The 16,529-nt window shown below is 36.7% G+C and overlaps 1 protein-coding gene across 3 annotated transcripts in view; it reads right to left on the bottom strand.

The window, feature by feature from the left end:
• TAOK3 (TAO kinase 3) overlaps positions 1-16,529 on the bottom strand; it is a 180,780-nt gene that overhangs the window by 156,252 nt on the left and 7,999 nt on the right. Inside the window, exon 1 of one of the 3 annotated variants that reach the window (XM_058691650.1) lies at positions 15,003-15,441. The exons of 1 other annotated variant lie outside the window; for it this stretch is intronic. The gene's annotated coding sequence lies outside the window, so the exon portion shown is untranslated. Of the gene's footprint in view, positions 1-14,384; positions 14,931-15,002; positions 15,442-16,529 lie in introns of those variants that run through there. One more of the 3 variants, XM_058691649.1, reaches the window with a different exon arrangement.

The following is a 16,529-nucleotide window of genomic DNA, read 5'->3' as shown; positions in this document are numbered from 1 at the left end:
CCCAGGCGCCCCTACTAAATGTTATTCTTTGGAAGTTTTTCATTATGGAAAATGTCAAACATAAACGTTGATAGAATAGTATGATGAACTATCTCATGCCCAGCTTTAATTTGTCAACTCATGGCCCACCCATTTCCCCACTCTGCTCTCCATTATTTTGAAGCAAAATAAATGCCATTTCATCCATAAACATTTCAGACTGTACATATAAAAAAACTTTTCGAAACATAATAACTATGCCATCAGTGTACCTAAAGTTTAACAATAAAACTTTAATGTCATCAAATATAAGGTCAAAAATTTAAATTTCCCAGATTGCCTATTTCTTTTTTATTCTACTGTCCTTTATCCAAGTCAGGTACAAACAGTTATTTATCCAAATTTTATTTTAATAGCAATAATACATCTTAAAAATTAAACTTATAAGTTTTAACAAATTTAAATAATTACATCTAATATAAAAGGAGTAACCAGACTGTCACTCTACAGGACAATGTTGATCTGCACTGATATGAGTGCTACAAATGTATGGGCACATGGTCAAACTAAGCAAACTTAGGGGAGAAAAAAAAGTAAGGGGAAGGGTTGATTTCAGTTTTGCCTGTTTTCAAAACATTTCCTTCTTTGCTCTTAGTTTTAACTACAAAACTGCCTATAATAATGGTTATAAGATTTTTATCAAGGAAGTCCACTAAACCGTGCTAACAAAACTCTTTTGTAATCCCTCATTTGCTTGTTTTAACATTTTCACTGTTTTACTTTAGCTAAAGACTTCCTCCTTCATTTGAAATTAGCTTGAAATCACAGGATTTCAGAGTTGGGAGGGATCATGTGGCTTCCTCATCTCAGAGAGTTGGCGGCTTTGATATTATTATAATATTGGTGTTGCCAGTGAGAAGCTAGCTTGAGGAATCAAACTGCTGATAGTTACAGACTAGATCTAATTTGTTAACAGACACTACTCTGTAAAATGGTAAATAAAAGTTTCATTAGCACAACATAAAATAACTTTGAATTTTATTCTCTTAGAAAGCTTGGTAAAGTTAATATTTTCTCCAATATGTTGAAAAGATCTTTTTATACAAGAAGGAAGTACATTTAGTTCAAATTTTGAAAGAATAAAGGTTAGAATAAAGGTTCTCATCCTGAGAAGCCTGCAGAAATGAACATAGTAAATGCCAGACTCTTCCCTCAGATAACATAACAAAGAATTATAAACTTGTGTGCTATCAGTAAACAAAATATGTAATACATATATCAGATGGTACTCTGTTGTGAGACATTGTAAAACCCAATTAGAAATTATTAGGTCTTCAAAAATTTGGATATCAAGTTCTATTCATATTTCTCAGGTTTAAAAAGTAAGCACACACACACACACACACACACACACACACACACACATGCTGGTCCCTTCCACATGCATTGGTAAAATCTAGATAGTACTTCAGGGTGGAGTAAATTCATTCATCAAAAACAAAAATTTGTTATGGAAATTCAGGATTCTCAGTGTACTCCATATATGTGACATTTTACACTAAACCTAGGACTTAGAATACCCAGAAATAATTTTAAATACTTATTGTTTGATATGTACAGGGAACTGCATTAGGTGCGTTAGTAAACCACAGAATAAAATGTCAGAATGATACCAAATTAAACTAGCAATACATTTAATTTAAAGAAAGTACTTAACAACAGTAATTCAGAGATGGCAATTTTGGAGATTTAGTGTTGTCTTTTAAACTCAGAGAGTCTTGTAAAAATTCCCTAGAACTTATTTGTTCCAAGTTCTACAACATAAGAAACCCTGTATACACTTACAAATTTAGAATATTGACAATGGCCTGAGTTCTGATCCTGTTTATTTTTATTTTTTCTTTAATGTATATTTATTCTTGAGAGAGAGAGAGACAGACAGACAGAGCATGAGTGAGGGATGGGGCAGAATGAGAGAGGGACACAGAATCCAAAGCAGGCTCCAGGCTCTGAGCTGTGAGCACAGAGCTTGACACGGGTCTCGAACTCACTCGAGCTGTGAGATCATGACCTGAAGTCAGACACCTAACCAACTGAGCCACCCAGGTGCCCCTATTTTTAATATTTATATTGACTTCACTTATTTCCCCCCGGAGTCCCTAATGTACAAATGGCCCTTTATCCTGTGTACATTCCAATTTTTTTCTTCTCATTTGCCAAAATACACAAACTCAAGCTCTTGATTCTTTCAAAACAAAGTAAAAGCAAGTGTCATAGTAAATATAATCCACTAGATTCAGGTAAGGCAATTATAGAGCTGATTTGTTCAGTTACTATACAAAGAGCAGGTGTAAATCTCTGTTAATATATAGAACAGACGGAACACCACATTCTAACACAACCATCCATCTTACCTGGGTCACAAGGGAGAAGCAGTGTTCACATCAACAATACCTATTCATACTTTGACAATGATGGAACTTCCGTCTGAGAAATGTGGTATCAGTACTATCACTTTACGGTATGTTCAATAATATGAAAGAGATGTGGCAATTAGAACTTTTTGATCTCACAGTCCTATTTTTTTTTATCACTTGCACGCATCTGTCTCTCTCTCTCTCAATACATATCAGAAGCTAGTGAAAATAAACAAAAAAATTTTTTTTCTTAACTGCAAAAGAAATCATGCTTTATTAATACTACTAACAGTATTATAGCCTTTTAAATGGTAACAGTAGTTTACTTTCCCACACTTAACAATACTATATCTAGTAAGGCTATTTCTCTTTCTATCATGCTTTCTGAAAGTCTGGAGGCCCCTGTTATAGTTTCACATTTTTTTTTCAGTCCTTCATTGAATCACTTGGTTAACTTCTAAGTCCTCTTGTTAACTTCTCATTAATACCCAGGCACCCCTTCACCTTGTCAAGGACAATTAACAATTTTAATTAGTTTTTTCTAAAATGCTAGCCAGTTAAGGATCACTTGGCAAATTTTATAAGCTTGGTCTACTCAATCACCTAGCCATTACATAAAATGTTGAAAACCAAGCCTACTGAACCTACTAAAAACCTTCTACACTTGCATTTATATTTACTGTAGTGATATAAATTTGAAGTACAACTTTCAGTATGGTGAGAATAAAAATATATATTTTTTAGGGTCAGATCAGGATACAGTTTTTTTTTTTAATTTTTTTAAATGATTATTTATTTTTGAGACAGAGAGAGACAAAGCATGAATGGGGGAGGGTCAGAGAGAGAGGAAGACACAGAATCTGAAGCAGGCTCCAGGCTCTGAGCTGTCAGCACAGAGCCCGCTGCGGGGCTCGAGCTCACAGACCACGAGATCATGACCTGAGCTGAGGTTGGACGCTCAACCAACTGAGCCACCCAGGCGCCCCATGGATACAGTTTTTTTTTTTTTTTTAAATACAAAATAGAATAAATTAAGGTGGCTGAATATAGCCTTTATAATAATGGGAACAAAATATTCATTAATTAAAAGACTGTAGTAATTGACTACTTTGGACAAATCCAAGGTCTCTCTCCTTTTAATGATGATCCTAGCTTAGAACCAAGAGGTTTGAATGAAAATTGAACAACAGCAAAAAAATCCTGAATAGGCAGAAATATAAGAGGAAGGAAGGCTGGTGATAGTCTAAGGGAAGGAGAGCTGGAGTTCCTCTGGAGCAGATGAGGGCCAAGGAAAAAGCCATGTGTTTAGGGAGATAAGTATGCATCCTTTCAAACCCTTGTTGGTTGACAGAATTGTCGACAGTATTAGCTTGTGCTTCTAGTGGGTGGGGAAAGAGGACATATTCTTTAGCAATGGGAGCCTTTGTTGGGACATAGAGTAGAATATGCTATTCCCCTACCCGTTTTGAAAACGAAACAAAACATGATCTTGGAAACCATGTCGTGATGGTCCATCTGCTGTAGAATCTTCTGACTGGAAAAACTAGAGTTGTACTGGGGATAGAATAACTAAGGAGCCATTTAGAACAATTTGTAAGAATAAAAACTAACCCCCCCCCCAAAATCCACCTTGAATATCCATAAAGCAATGCTGGCTTGAAATGATGTGGAGGCAGTACATTTAGGCACAGAAATTCGAATGTGTTTATACATTATTATGACATACTGCTGTTAAAATTTAAAAAAACAGCTTATAAAAACAATAATGCCATATAACCTTCATAATCACTATTTTTATTTTTTAAATGTTTATTTATTTTGAGAGAGAGAGCATGAGCCAGGGAGGGGCAGAGAGAGAGAGAGAGAGAGAGAGAGAGAGAGAGAGAGAGAGAGAGAGAGAATATCCCAAGCAGGCTCTGTGCTGTCAGCACGGAGCTTGACTGATGGAGAGGTGGGGAGGTGTTCAACCTCATGAACCATGAAATCATGACCTGAGCCAAAATCAAGAGTTGGAATGCTTAACTGACTGAGCCACCCAGGCAACCCCCAATTGCTATTAAAAAAAAAAAATTGTAAAAAAGTCTGGGAAGTTATATGTCAAAATACATTTAGGTATAGAAGATAACTTTTATTTTCTTCTAATTACTCATCTACATTTTCTAGTTATTAAAATGAAAGGCACATATTGCTTATAGAGTTGTTAAAAATTACTGACGAGCTCTCTTGGGTCAAGGGTTTCCCGCCATTTTGTGGAGAATAGGAGAAAACATTAAAGGGAACAAGGGAGACATCTGCTTCCATTTCTACTCATTTACCAACAAGTGTTCTTGCTGGGAACTCCAAACTTCAGGACTCACAAGGAAGTGATTTCATAACATCTTACAACAGGGAAATTTATAATTTCAAAGTGACATATAGTCATCATTGTTACTTTTAACCAAATATTGTGCAGATTACAATGTTTCCACAGTGCCTGTTACCCCATAATGAATTGCTAACAAATTTCTATTCTACAGAAAACACAATAATTATCAGTTTGGGGCATCTTTTAGAGAAAAAAAATATTTATATTAAAAACTTCAAACAGATTTATGAACTAATTTTTAAGCAAAATACTGTACTTGAGTTGCCAATATTATTAGCACTCAAAATACACACCTTGAATAATTAGCAGAAAAATGGACTCAGCAAGGCATAACTGATAGTCTATGTATTACATCACACTGCTATGCTTTGGAGAGGAAAAGGTATTTAAAAGCAATGGCAAAGATGTGCAGCACACAGCTAAGAGAGTGAAATATTTATATAGGATGGAAAGACAGAATGTCATCTTTCTACATATGCCTGAGGTAATTCATGGTATTTTCTAATTCTAACTGTCTATATTGCTACTAATTAGCAATAATACTATGAATTCTATGTTGAGGCCATTCAATGTAAGCTTCCTCTATTTTTCTCCATTCCGTCTTAAAATTTCTCTATATACTCGGTTGACTTCATTCTTTAGTCTTCCTTTTACAGGTTAACCACCTCTCCCCCAACACCACCAAAAAATGGCCTTTTAATTCTGTATCCTACTACCTTCTCATTTCATTAATCCACTCTTCTTACTTTTCTTAAATCTTCCACTTCTCTTCACTGACTCCTTTTGGCCTACGGTATGCTCAAAGTATCATTTACTGAGAGGACAGGAAATTTTCCCAAGGATCCATTAGCTCTCAACTCCTAATCTCCAAATCCAACAGAATCCTTCTCAGGTCGTTATCCTTCCATATCACAACCTTTATGGAACGTCTTGTTTCTTGGCTTGTGTGGCACCTTCCTCCAGAAGTTCTTTTCCAACTCACCTCTCCTGGCTCATCTTCTTTCGCTTACCTCTTAACACAAGGGTCTGTAGTAGACCCCTTCTCTTCTCTCTGCACTTCCTCTTATTGATCGGATTTACTCTTATGCTTTCAGCTATCTCTCCTAAAATGCCAATGTCCTCAATAAATCTCACAAGCTGCTTTTCTTCTTTGCATTGGGGCTGTCCTAGTTCCAGAACCTCATTACCAGTCCAGGTTCTCATTCCTGATCTCTTTCTTTAAGTTGCTTTACCAACTTCTGATGGAGTCATCTTTCAGAGGCTCTGATTGCATCAGTCTCTTCTATTCAAGCACCTTAAATGGCTCCCCACTATCTACTGTTCAAAGTTCAAACCTTTTTGTACATGATTCAAGGGCCTTTGATTTTCCACTGTCCCTAGATATCCTATATTTATTCACAATGCCTGAGCCAGGCAAAAAAATACACCGTGTCTCACCACACCTGCTGAAAAGCTACTTAGTGTTCAAGACTCAGCTCAAATTCTATCTCCAAGTTACCCCATCTCCCTAGTGCAGAAGCAATCTCTTCCTTCCTCTTGTATAGGTAATTAACTTCTTGTGGCATTGATGCCATGTTGCCTTACTTTTTTTTTTTAATTTTTTTTTCAACGTTTTTTATTTATTTTTGGGACAGAGAGAGACAGAGCATGAACGGGGGAGGGGCAGAGAGAGAGGCAGACACAGAATCGGAAACAGGCTCCAGGCTCTGAGCCATCAGCCCAGAGCCTGACGCGGGGCTCGAACTCACGGACCGCGAGATCGTGACCTGGCTGAAGTCGGACGCTTAACCGACTGCGCCACCCAGGCGCCCCATGTTGCCTTACTTTTAAAGAACATGGACATTTCTTGATTCCATTAATTGAATACAACTAGCAGTAGAAATATTATTGACTTATTTGTACTCCACAGTATCTTGAATATAGCAGGCAGTGTTGGACTCAGATTACATTCACTTAGAATTAGAGACTTCTTGGGGCACCTGGGTGGCTCAGTCGGTTAAGTGTCCGACTTCGGCTCAGGTCACAATCTCGCGGTATGTGAGTTCGAGCCCCGCGTCGGGCTCTGTGCTGACTGCTCAGAGCCTGGAGCCTGTTTCAGATTCTGTGTCTCCCTCTCTCTCTGACCCTCCCCCGTTCATGCTCTGTCTCTCTCTGTCTCAAAAATAAACGTTAAAAAAAAAAAAAAAAAGAATTAGAGACTTCTTATCCAGGATCTGAACTAAATCTTGCCTCTGCCTTACTTCTGCAGATGTGGGAAACAAATTAGCCAAATAAACACTACTGTGTGTGTGTGTGTGTGTGTGTGTGTGTGTGTGTGTGAGATGGTTGTGAATAAATGACTCAAAATAAATAATTTCCAACTACTTCCATTTGAATTATTTTACAAAAATAATTATGAGAAATTCTACTCCTAGGTATATATACAAGAGAACTGAAAACATATATTCACACAAAAACTTGCATAAGAATGTTCATAATAGCCCCAAAGTGGAAACAACTCAAATGTCCATCAACTGATGAATGGATAAACTGGTCTATCCATCTGATGGACTATTATTCACCCATAAAAAAGAATGAAGGATTGACACATGCTATAGCACAGATGACCCTTGAAAACATTATGCTGAATGGAGAAGTCAGATCCAACAATTCACATGTTATGATCCCATTTATATTAGTGTTCAGAGTAGGCAAATCCATAAAGACAGAAAATTAGTGGTTGCCAAGGGATGGGGGTAATTGAGATAGGATGCTTTTTAGAGTGATGGAAATGTTCTGAAATTAGTGATGATGGTTGCATAACATTGTGAATATACTAAAAACTTGAATTTTACACTTGAAAATGACAAATTTTATGTTATGTGAATTTTATCTTAACTGGAAAGAGGAAAAATGTGTGAGTTTCACACACTCACACACACACACCCCTCCAAATAATTCAATTTGGATCTGTGGTATAAAGAAAAAGAGGTCTCACTTTTAAGTCTGCAAATCTGGGTTTAAGTCAACTCTGCCACTTACCTACTAGCTGGGTGATCTTAAGTATATCACTTACCTTCTCTCATCCTCAATGGTCTCATCTATAAAGTGAGAACAATAATGCCTCACAAAGCTGTGAGACTCATGAAATAATGTGAAATCATTACATAAATTCTAAGGCCCCTTATAAACGAAAAATATTATTATTGTGCATGCTTAAAATTATTTTTAAAAATCCTAAACTGTATTGAATAGTCCATAATTTCAACTTTTTATCATTGGTATGTTATCTAAGCAGCTTTTCTTGTTATATGTGGATGGCATCTTGGACTTATAGCACTTATCCTGTGGACACTAATAGTACTTTACAGAGTTATTTAACCTTGATCTCTGCGACAAAAGGTAGTATACAAAACCAAGCATCAGCACAAAATCCAAAGCACTGACTAGACATTTCCAAGTATCCATACTTTCACAAATGTAAAATATTCTGTATTTTAAAAGTTGACATCTAGGTGTCCTTTATGCTCAATACAAAGGAAGGCACGTATAAAAAATAGTAGGAGGGTAAACTGGTGCAGCCACTATAGAAAACAATACGTAGGTTCCTCAAAAGATTAAAGATAGAGTACCATATGATCCAGCAATGTCACTCCTGGATACATATCCAAAGGAAATGAAATCACTACCTTGAAAAGACATCTGCACTCTCATGTTCATTGCAGCATTATTTACAATAGCCAAGACATGGAAATAATTCAAGGGTTCATCAATGAATGAATGGATAAAGAAAAGGTAGTATCTGTATACGGTGGATTATTATTCAGCCTTAAAAAAGAAGGAAATCCTGCCATCTGTGACACCATGGATGAACCTTTAAGGCATTATGCTAAGTAAAATAAGCCAGAGAAAAAAAACACTGTATGATCTCACTTACATGTGGAATCTAAAAAAAAGTGAACTCATAGACACAGAGAATATATTGGTGGTGGCCAGAGGCAGGTGGTGGAGGGTGGGGAAAAATGAGAGAAGGTGATGGAAAGGTAAACACTTATAAGATAAACATGTTCTGGGGATGTAATGTACAGTCTGGTGATTATAGTTAATAATATTGTATATTTGAAAGATGCTAAGAGTAAATCTTAAAAGTTCTCATCACAAAGGAAAAAAAGTTTATGTGAGGTGAATGGTGTCAATTACTTATTGTGTGATCATTTCACAATAGATACATAACTCATATCATTATGCTGTACACCTTGGACTAATAGAATGTTACAGGTCAATTATACCTCAATAAAACTGGAAAAATAACAATGGGAGTTTGCTTAAAAGTTTTTTTTCATTTGTTTGTCCTATATGCTCTTTGGCATCAATACAAGGAAGGCATGTATTATTTCAAAAGAGAGGAGACTCATTGAGAATTAAAACAACAGACATCCAAATGAAGTAACAAGTATTGTTATGTTTAAGCTTTGAGTATATATTTTGTTTTCCCTAATAAAATTCCTTAACAGTTTTTGAGGTTAGGGATCATATATAAGTAACTTCAATATCCCTTCACAGAGCCTAACGTTATACACAGTAGGCATTTATACTTAGGTTATTTAACAAATTGGGTAAGAATACTTCTTGATTACATAAAACTTATTGATCATATTTAATCTACAGTGACAGGATGGAAAGTTGTTAATATCAAAACTAAACCTCTCCAAGGGCAGCTGGCTATTTATTAATGAAGGAAATAAAATCATACACACACACACACACACAGACACACACACACACACACACACACACACACACACACACTGTTTCTCATAAAGGAAACATGTCAATCTATATTCAGTTACAAAACTGTCTTCATTTGCCTCACATTTTTCTTTAAGTGAGGTGACAGACCTGACCCAAATTGGAAAAACATTCATGTCTCTTCAATATTAGGATTGTTGACTTTACTTTAGATAGGCAGGATGAAATAGATTTACTTTCTTTTCCTTCACATCAAGGTCAGGTGCCTCAGAATTCTTCGAGGAACCGTGTAATATTTAAGTGTAAGATGTGGTCCTTGTACTCAAAATGTTTACATCATTAGTGAAGGTAAAACTGAATGATTTAAGATACTATGCACATTTTCTTTCACTGGTTTGCTAACTTAAAAATCTGGGATTCTGCAGCAACATTGAGTTTACTTCAAACAGGAAGTGAAACTTTACACAGGGTCTTGAAGAAAAGGTAAAATTTGAATAGCAGAGAGAAGGAGGGCTTTTTGAGTGAAGTACATACAGTCCAGGAGGCGCAGACTCTGAGGACTATGGTGTGTTGCAGAGACAGACTGACCTCAATAGAGCAGAAAGAGCGAAGAACATAGGAAATGAAGCTGGATAAGTAGTGTGGGACAGATTAGCAAGGGCGTTGAAAGTCAGGCAGAAGAGGTTAGATTTAATGTGGTGGAAAACATGGAACCAGTGAAGCTTTCTGAAAAGGGGAGGAGTAGCATTTAAAGAAGGTTAATCAGGAGGAGCTGGAAAAAAACAGATGGAAATGAAGGAAGGCAGCTATGGTAATCCAGGAATGAGGCCATAAGGGTCTGAGTAAGACAGGTGCACAGAGATACACAGATCTTCCAGTGGCAATGTGCTGGGCCTTGAGACTGTAAAATTAGGGGGTACCAGAAGCGAGGATGAGACACAGACTAATGTAACGGCTGCCTACTAGGTAAAGAAGCTGCACGACAGATTAAGACTTGGATATTTCCAACACTAAAAATATATTCACAAAGCTTAAATGTCTTTCAAATACCCTATAAGTAGTTTCATTGCTTTCTTTGGTGAATTTACCGTAGGTGCCCTCAGATTTCACATCTGCTTTGTTAACACAGCCCCATGAAAGTCTGCTTATGTAACAACTGGTTGTTTTTCAATAAAGTTAACTGACCCATTACAGGATATGAACCCCCCGACACTAAGACAGTGAAAACAAAAACATTCTTCTTTATATTCAAGTGTATATATTCTTTATTGTCTGGTTCCACCCAAATAAAGCCAAACCAAACCAACAACCCTAAAAAACCTAACTTTTTTTGAGCTGATCTAAAATCTTGAGACACAGTTTTAACTTTATGATAGTGATCCAGTCAGAAGAAAACAAATTCTGTTGAGAAAATAAATTAAGAAATCAACACTTTGCCATGTTGCTTTCCTAAGCTGAGCTATATCAAATTGGGAGGAAATTCTCAGAAGTGAAAAACAACAACAGGGGCGCCTGGGTGGCTCAGCAGGTTAAGCCTCTGACTTCAGCTCAGGTCATGATCTCACAGTTCGTGAGTTCAAGCCCTACATTGGGCTCTATGCTGACAGCTCAGAGCCTGGAACCTGCTTTGGATTCTGTGTGTGTCTCTCTCTCTGCCCCTCCCCACCCCATGCTCTGTTTCTCTCTCAAAAGTAAACAAACATTAAAAAAGTTCAAAAAAACAAAACAAAACAAAACAAACAAAACCCTCCACCTGTTGGGATGAGCACTGTGTGTTGTATGGAAACCAATTTGACAATAAATTTCATATAAAAAAACCCCACGTTGGGGCGCCTGGGTGGCGCAGTCGGTTAAGCGTCCGACTTCAGCCAGGTCACGATCTCACGGTCCGTGAGTTCGAGCCCCGCGTCGGGCTCTGGGCTGATGGCTCGGAGCCTGGAGCCTGTTTCCGATTCTGTGTCTCCCTCTCTCACTGCCCCTCCCCCGTTCATGCTCTGTCTCTGTCTGTCCCAAAAATAAATAAAAAATGTTAAAAAAAAAAAACAAACCCACGTTTTTTAGCAACAGCCACATGTTACTAAAGCTAAATTTGGCACATTCACTGATTTTTTTATACTAATAATTACTTAAATCTACAGTCAACTCTTCCCCTGCTTCCCCTCTCCCCTTAGGATGGGCAGTATATAATGTGGTAAGAGGAGTAGTGTAAACAGGTAAGATATGTAGATTTCATTCATGTGTTCCCATGGTACTCCCTAAATACTTCTATGGTAAGACTGACTCTATTATCTATACATTATTGTACGTATTGTTTTATTTATCTTCCCACGACCATTTTCTGGGAGAACTGTGAAAAAGAACTGAAATGTCCAAAAACGGCAAAAGTAACCATATCTACTATCATTCGCTGAGCTCTTCTTTTACAATGTGCAGTCAAACTTGTTCCTTTAATACATAATTTCACTTGATCCTCACAACAATCCCTAAAGTAGGTACTATGATTGTGTCCATTTTACAGTTGAAGAAACCAAGGCTTCAAGAGTTAAGGGATTTGTATAAGGTCACAAAGTTAGTGAGCTGCATGTGGCAGACATGCTCATCTGATATGCTCTTGTTAATTATTATACTGCAAACCCCAAACATACGTTACTGAAACCAAAAGTAACAGATATAAGGAACCTGGACATGATACTCACTGTGTAAAAGAGGGAGGAACATTTAATAACTGTCAGTGATACAAGTGGACAGGTTCCTTGACTCACTTCTAAGCTTTCCTTATACTGAAAACAGTGCACTCTATTCCTGAAGGACAGTGGGACACTGCTAGGGAACGAAGTTAACTGGCCTCTCTTTTAGAAGGACACTTATATTACATTGCTATTTGATGGTACTCACAGCATCTCAATATCTTCTCAATTTGGTTACATTTTTAAAAAATGCTATCACTGAGCTCAGCCAGATCAAGACTAACTAGGCTGGTTGGTGACATCAAAATGCTTTTAAAAGTAATTTTTTATTAGACTATCCAGTGACCTGAGCAACCTATTTAACTTCTGCCAGTGACCCTGAAATAGAAACTAGACTTTGAGAGATACTTCTCAGTACATAAAATACATTCATAAGAAGACCCCTCTAGTAATAACTCCCCACTGTTAATTCCCTCTTTATGCATCTGGGCAAAGATGTCATATTTCCTCTACAAAGCTTCCTTTTATGTTGCAACAGTAGGAATCTCAATTTCAAACCTAACCAATACAATCGAAAACTACAAACTCATTCACAAGGCATGATTGTTTTTATTAGGATTTTATATAAATTGCCTAAGCATGATGGGACACCTTACATTTTAACCCTGCAACACTTTAACTAGAGAGTAAAGTAGTTATCGTTTAAAGTTCTGTGTGCCCCTCCCCTTTTTTCTGCTAACACACGGTCTTCCGCAAAATGGTCAGTGTGATCTTGGCAGACTGTGCAAGGAATACGACCAAGGTAAACGAAAGAACCGAACATTAAGCAGATGTCAAGTGATTCAAAGCTTAACATTTGTCACCTGTGTATGAAACCAGCAGTTTTAAATGGTTACAAATAAAACATGTACAAATTAATAGATGCAGTTAGTAACTTCCACTCTTCCAACTAGTGGCGCTTTGGCAGGCAGCCATATAATCTGCAATAATCTGTCACTACCGTGAGGCCCCACCTACTTCCTCTGCCCCACCCCCATGCAAGCGAAGACTGGGATATTTGTGGAGCGCTGATATAACAATCTATAAAAGGCCTCCCTATCTATAAAAGCTGAAACATAAACTGTAAAGTGTTTAACGTTCATAAATTAAAAAAAACACACACGCTCTATACCATCACATTTCAAAGATTATTTGAAAGTTTTAATTTCCTTATTTATATATCAGAAGGCTAGAGGCCTCAAATGGGTCACATCCACGGCAATGCTTCTCGAATGAAAATGCATCCTTATGTACAATTGTTAGACTTTAATTTACACATCTAACACGTACAGTATTAAGAGTTTGGAAGTCAGGATTATAGACATTTCATTTAAACCCTGTTCTAAGAGCCCAGTGAAATTGGTAAAGAAATTATTAAAGTAGCTTTCCTGGCTTATAAAATATTTTGCATTAACTTTTCAACACAAAAACCACGAGCTGTTAAAAAAAATTATTTACTTTCCTACTTCATCTAATTTCATTTTATGGGCTAGAGTAGTCCCATAAATTATTACCTCATGGATAAGATATTTTTATACTTTAATAAGTAAATAACCTTATGTACTAAAACAAAACAAAAAAATTATAAAACAAGGTAAATGTGATCAAATCTTCTGACTCTTCTGTCTGTAAATTTGGTATAACGTTCAAGAAATTGCTCTGCTTTCTATCCTATTTTCCCTTGCTGGGAAAGAAGAAAATTAGGACATGGCCTTGATCTTTTTTAAGATCTCTAGGATGAATAGGGTGCCATTTTGAGTAGCTTCATTTTGAAATACTGTTTTACAGGAATATCAATCACAAGCACAAACTACACCCATTTAACAAAAATAGCCTTCATTGTATTTAAAATTTTTGTTTAAAAGACTCTTCTGACAAGATTTTGATATTTTGTTTGCAGCTCAGCATTTACCTCACTTATCTAGAAGAAAAAAAGACAATTTCTGAAAAAATTCCCACTATTTATTTGTAGAATATCAAACTACAAATTAAAATAAATAGAGCACAGGAATCCAGTGATATTTGAGGTTGATTACTCTCAGCTGGACGTTGAGCTAAGGCCATAAATATTCATATGAAATTCAAGAAATAGTTTATTAACAACGTTTAGACACAAACCATATTTATAATAAAACGCTAAATGTAAAACAAAACACGAAGCTTACTCACAGTAGATCTTCTCAAATGCACGTCCTGCATCTCCAATCCGACATATTAAATACTTTAAAAATTCTTTATTTAGCTCCAACAGTAAGTTAAGATTGCCCCAGAGATGGCTCTCTTTAAAAAGCTGCCACTTTTTCATTAGGAAAAATAAAACTGAGCTCAGCTTAAGTTGTAAGAACACCACCACGCTATCAGCACCTTCATTCCGAGAAAGGAAGTTATTATAGGCACAGTTTTATACATGAGGCTTAAAGAAAGTACTTCCTGGTCAGATAGCTAACGTTAACGGCATTACATTAATGTATACAGCTTTATGTTTTGACATTTTGGGAAGAAGTTTCTAAAAACTTTTCCTGACCTTTTTTCCCCAGTCCCTACAAAAGAGGAAAATTCGCTCGAGCTAAACAAATCTTAGGTAAAAATCTATGAAATTCTATCAATACCTACCATTATGGTATCCTGTAAATATTAGAACCGCCCATGATTATTGATAATAATACTAGTGTAAGTTTTAATTACACTTATGTACTCTCCATTCCCCCTCTCCCCATGTGCTAGAGGAACATTTCAGGGGACACAAGATTAGAAGGTAAAGAAAGAACTCAAAGGAGGACAACTCACCAATTCCTTGATAATGAGGAAGAGGAAAATAACCATTCACATTTTATTCCTCAAATTTAAAGATCATTCTCTTTTAAACATAAATTTAAAAGCTTCAAGAAGCGTTGTACACTCCTAATAAGGAACTGCAGATAAAAACAGCATGACCTGGGTGCTGCACATTACTATGGGTATTGCAAGCTGAAAGTATTTCCTGTTAGGACGCTCATTGGTTCCCACAGGTGCAAGTGCCTATGGGTGTTGCCGATTTACTCTTCCTTTTGCAAGTGAACCACTAAGGGAGATTTCAGGTTGGCACAATCAATGCTAAGAGCTGTTAGGGCAGAACTACCTTGGGCTAATTCAAGAGCCTCCCAAACCTGGTTGATTGTAAATTGACGATTAGCTAATTCAACAGGGCTGGAGAAAATTTACATCAACAGACTTTCATTATTTTTCTAAGATGTGCTATCATTAAGAATATACGTAACTTCACTCAACGAATATGTAAATTGCTTTCTCTGTACAAAGCACTGTTCTAGGCACCAGGAATACAATAATGAACAAAACAGGGGTGCCTGGGTGGCTCAGTCAGTTAAGCGTCCAACTTCGGCTCAGGTCATGATCTCACGGTTCGTGGATTCAAGCCATGCGTCAGGGTCTGTGCTGACAGCTCAGCACCTGGAGCCTGCTTCAGATTCTATATCTCCCTCTCTTGCTGCCCTTCCCCTACTTGTGCTCTCTCTCTCAAATATAAACAAACATGAAAATAATTATTAAAAAAAATAATGAACAAAACAAAGTCCTTGTGGTCATTCACACACTATCTAGTAGACTTTTGACAATTTCACATATGATGAGAAAATTCCCATAAAGTAATGAAAAAAATTGTACAGATATTTGGAAAGTCAACAGTAGTGCTCATTATTAAAAAATATTGTCACTAAGGCCGACACCTTGAACCTTAGAGGAACTTTTCCAGAACCTAGTACATAAAAGTAGGATTCTTTATATTTTCAAGGTTTCAAAAAAGCCAGGTTGGAGGCAATGGCATATGTTCCAGCAGGGAAAAGGAAAAACTTCTCACCATGAGTCACCAGTGACTAAGTACTTTTAATTCAGGCTTAAAACACATTTCAAATCTAATTACTTGTACATGCAGAAAACTGATAACCCCAAATCAATACCAGAAGCTCGATCTGACCAATTTTCAAGGTTAAAATTAGCACCTAAGACAAACAAACAAACACAAATGAAGTGCTTTTAATGAGCTAATGCCCCTGTAATGAATTTTATTATAATTTTGGTCTTATTACCCTCTGACGCTTAAGAGGTATGCCAGCAAGCTTCCATTAGATTTTGTTACAATAAACAGTTTTCTTAGATTTTAGCCAGACTGAGACACAATCATATGGTGTGGTGGTAGGAATGGCTTTTGTTTGCGTTCAATAAAACACAAATATATTAAAATCATGTCTGCTCAAAGACAAATGTAAAACCCAGAGACAGTAAAACCTACAGGTAAACTCTACTCTTCCAAGCTATGCC

This window comes from Neofelis nebulosa, chromosome 11 (assembly GCF_028018385.1).
Source record: "Neofelis nebulosa isolate mNeoNeb1 chromosome 11, mNeoNeb1.pri, whole genome shotgun sequence".
NCBI classification, from domain to species: domain Eukaryota; kingdom Metazoa; phylum Chordata; class Mammalia; order Carnivora; family Felidae; genus Neofelis; species Neofelis nebulosa.
This window is presented reverse-complemented; position numbering and strand designations above follow the sequence as displayed.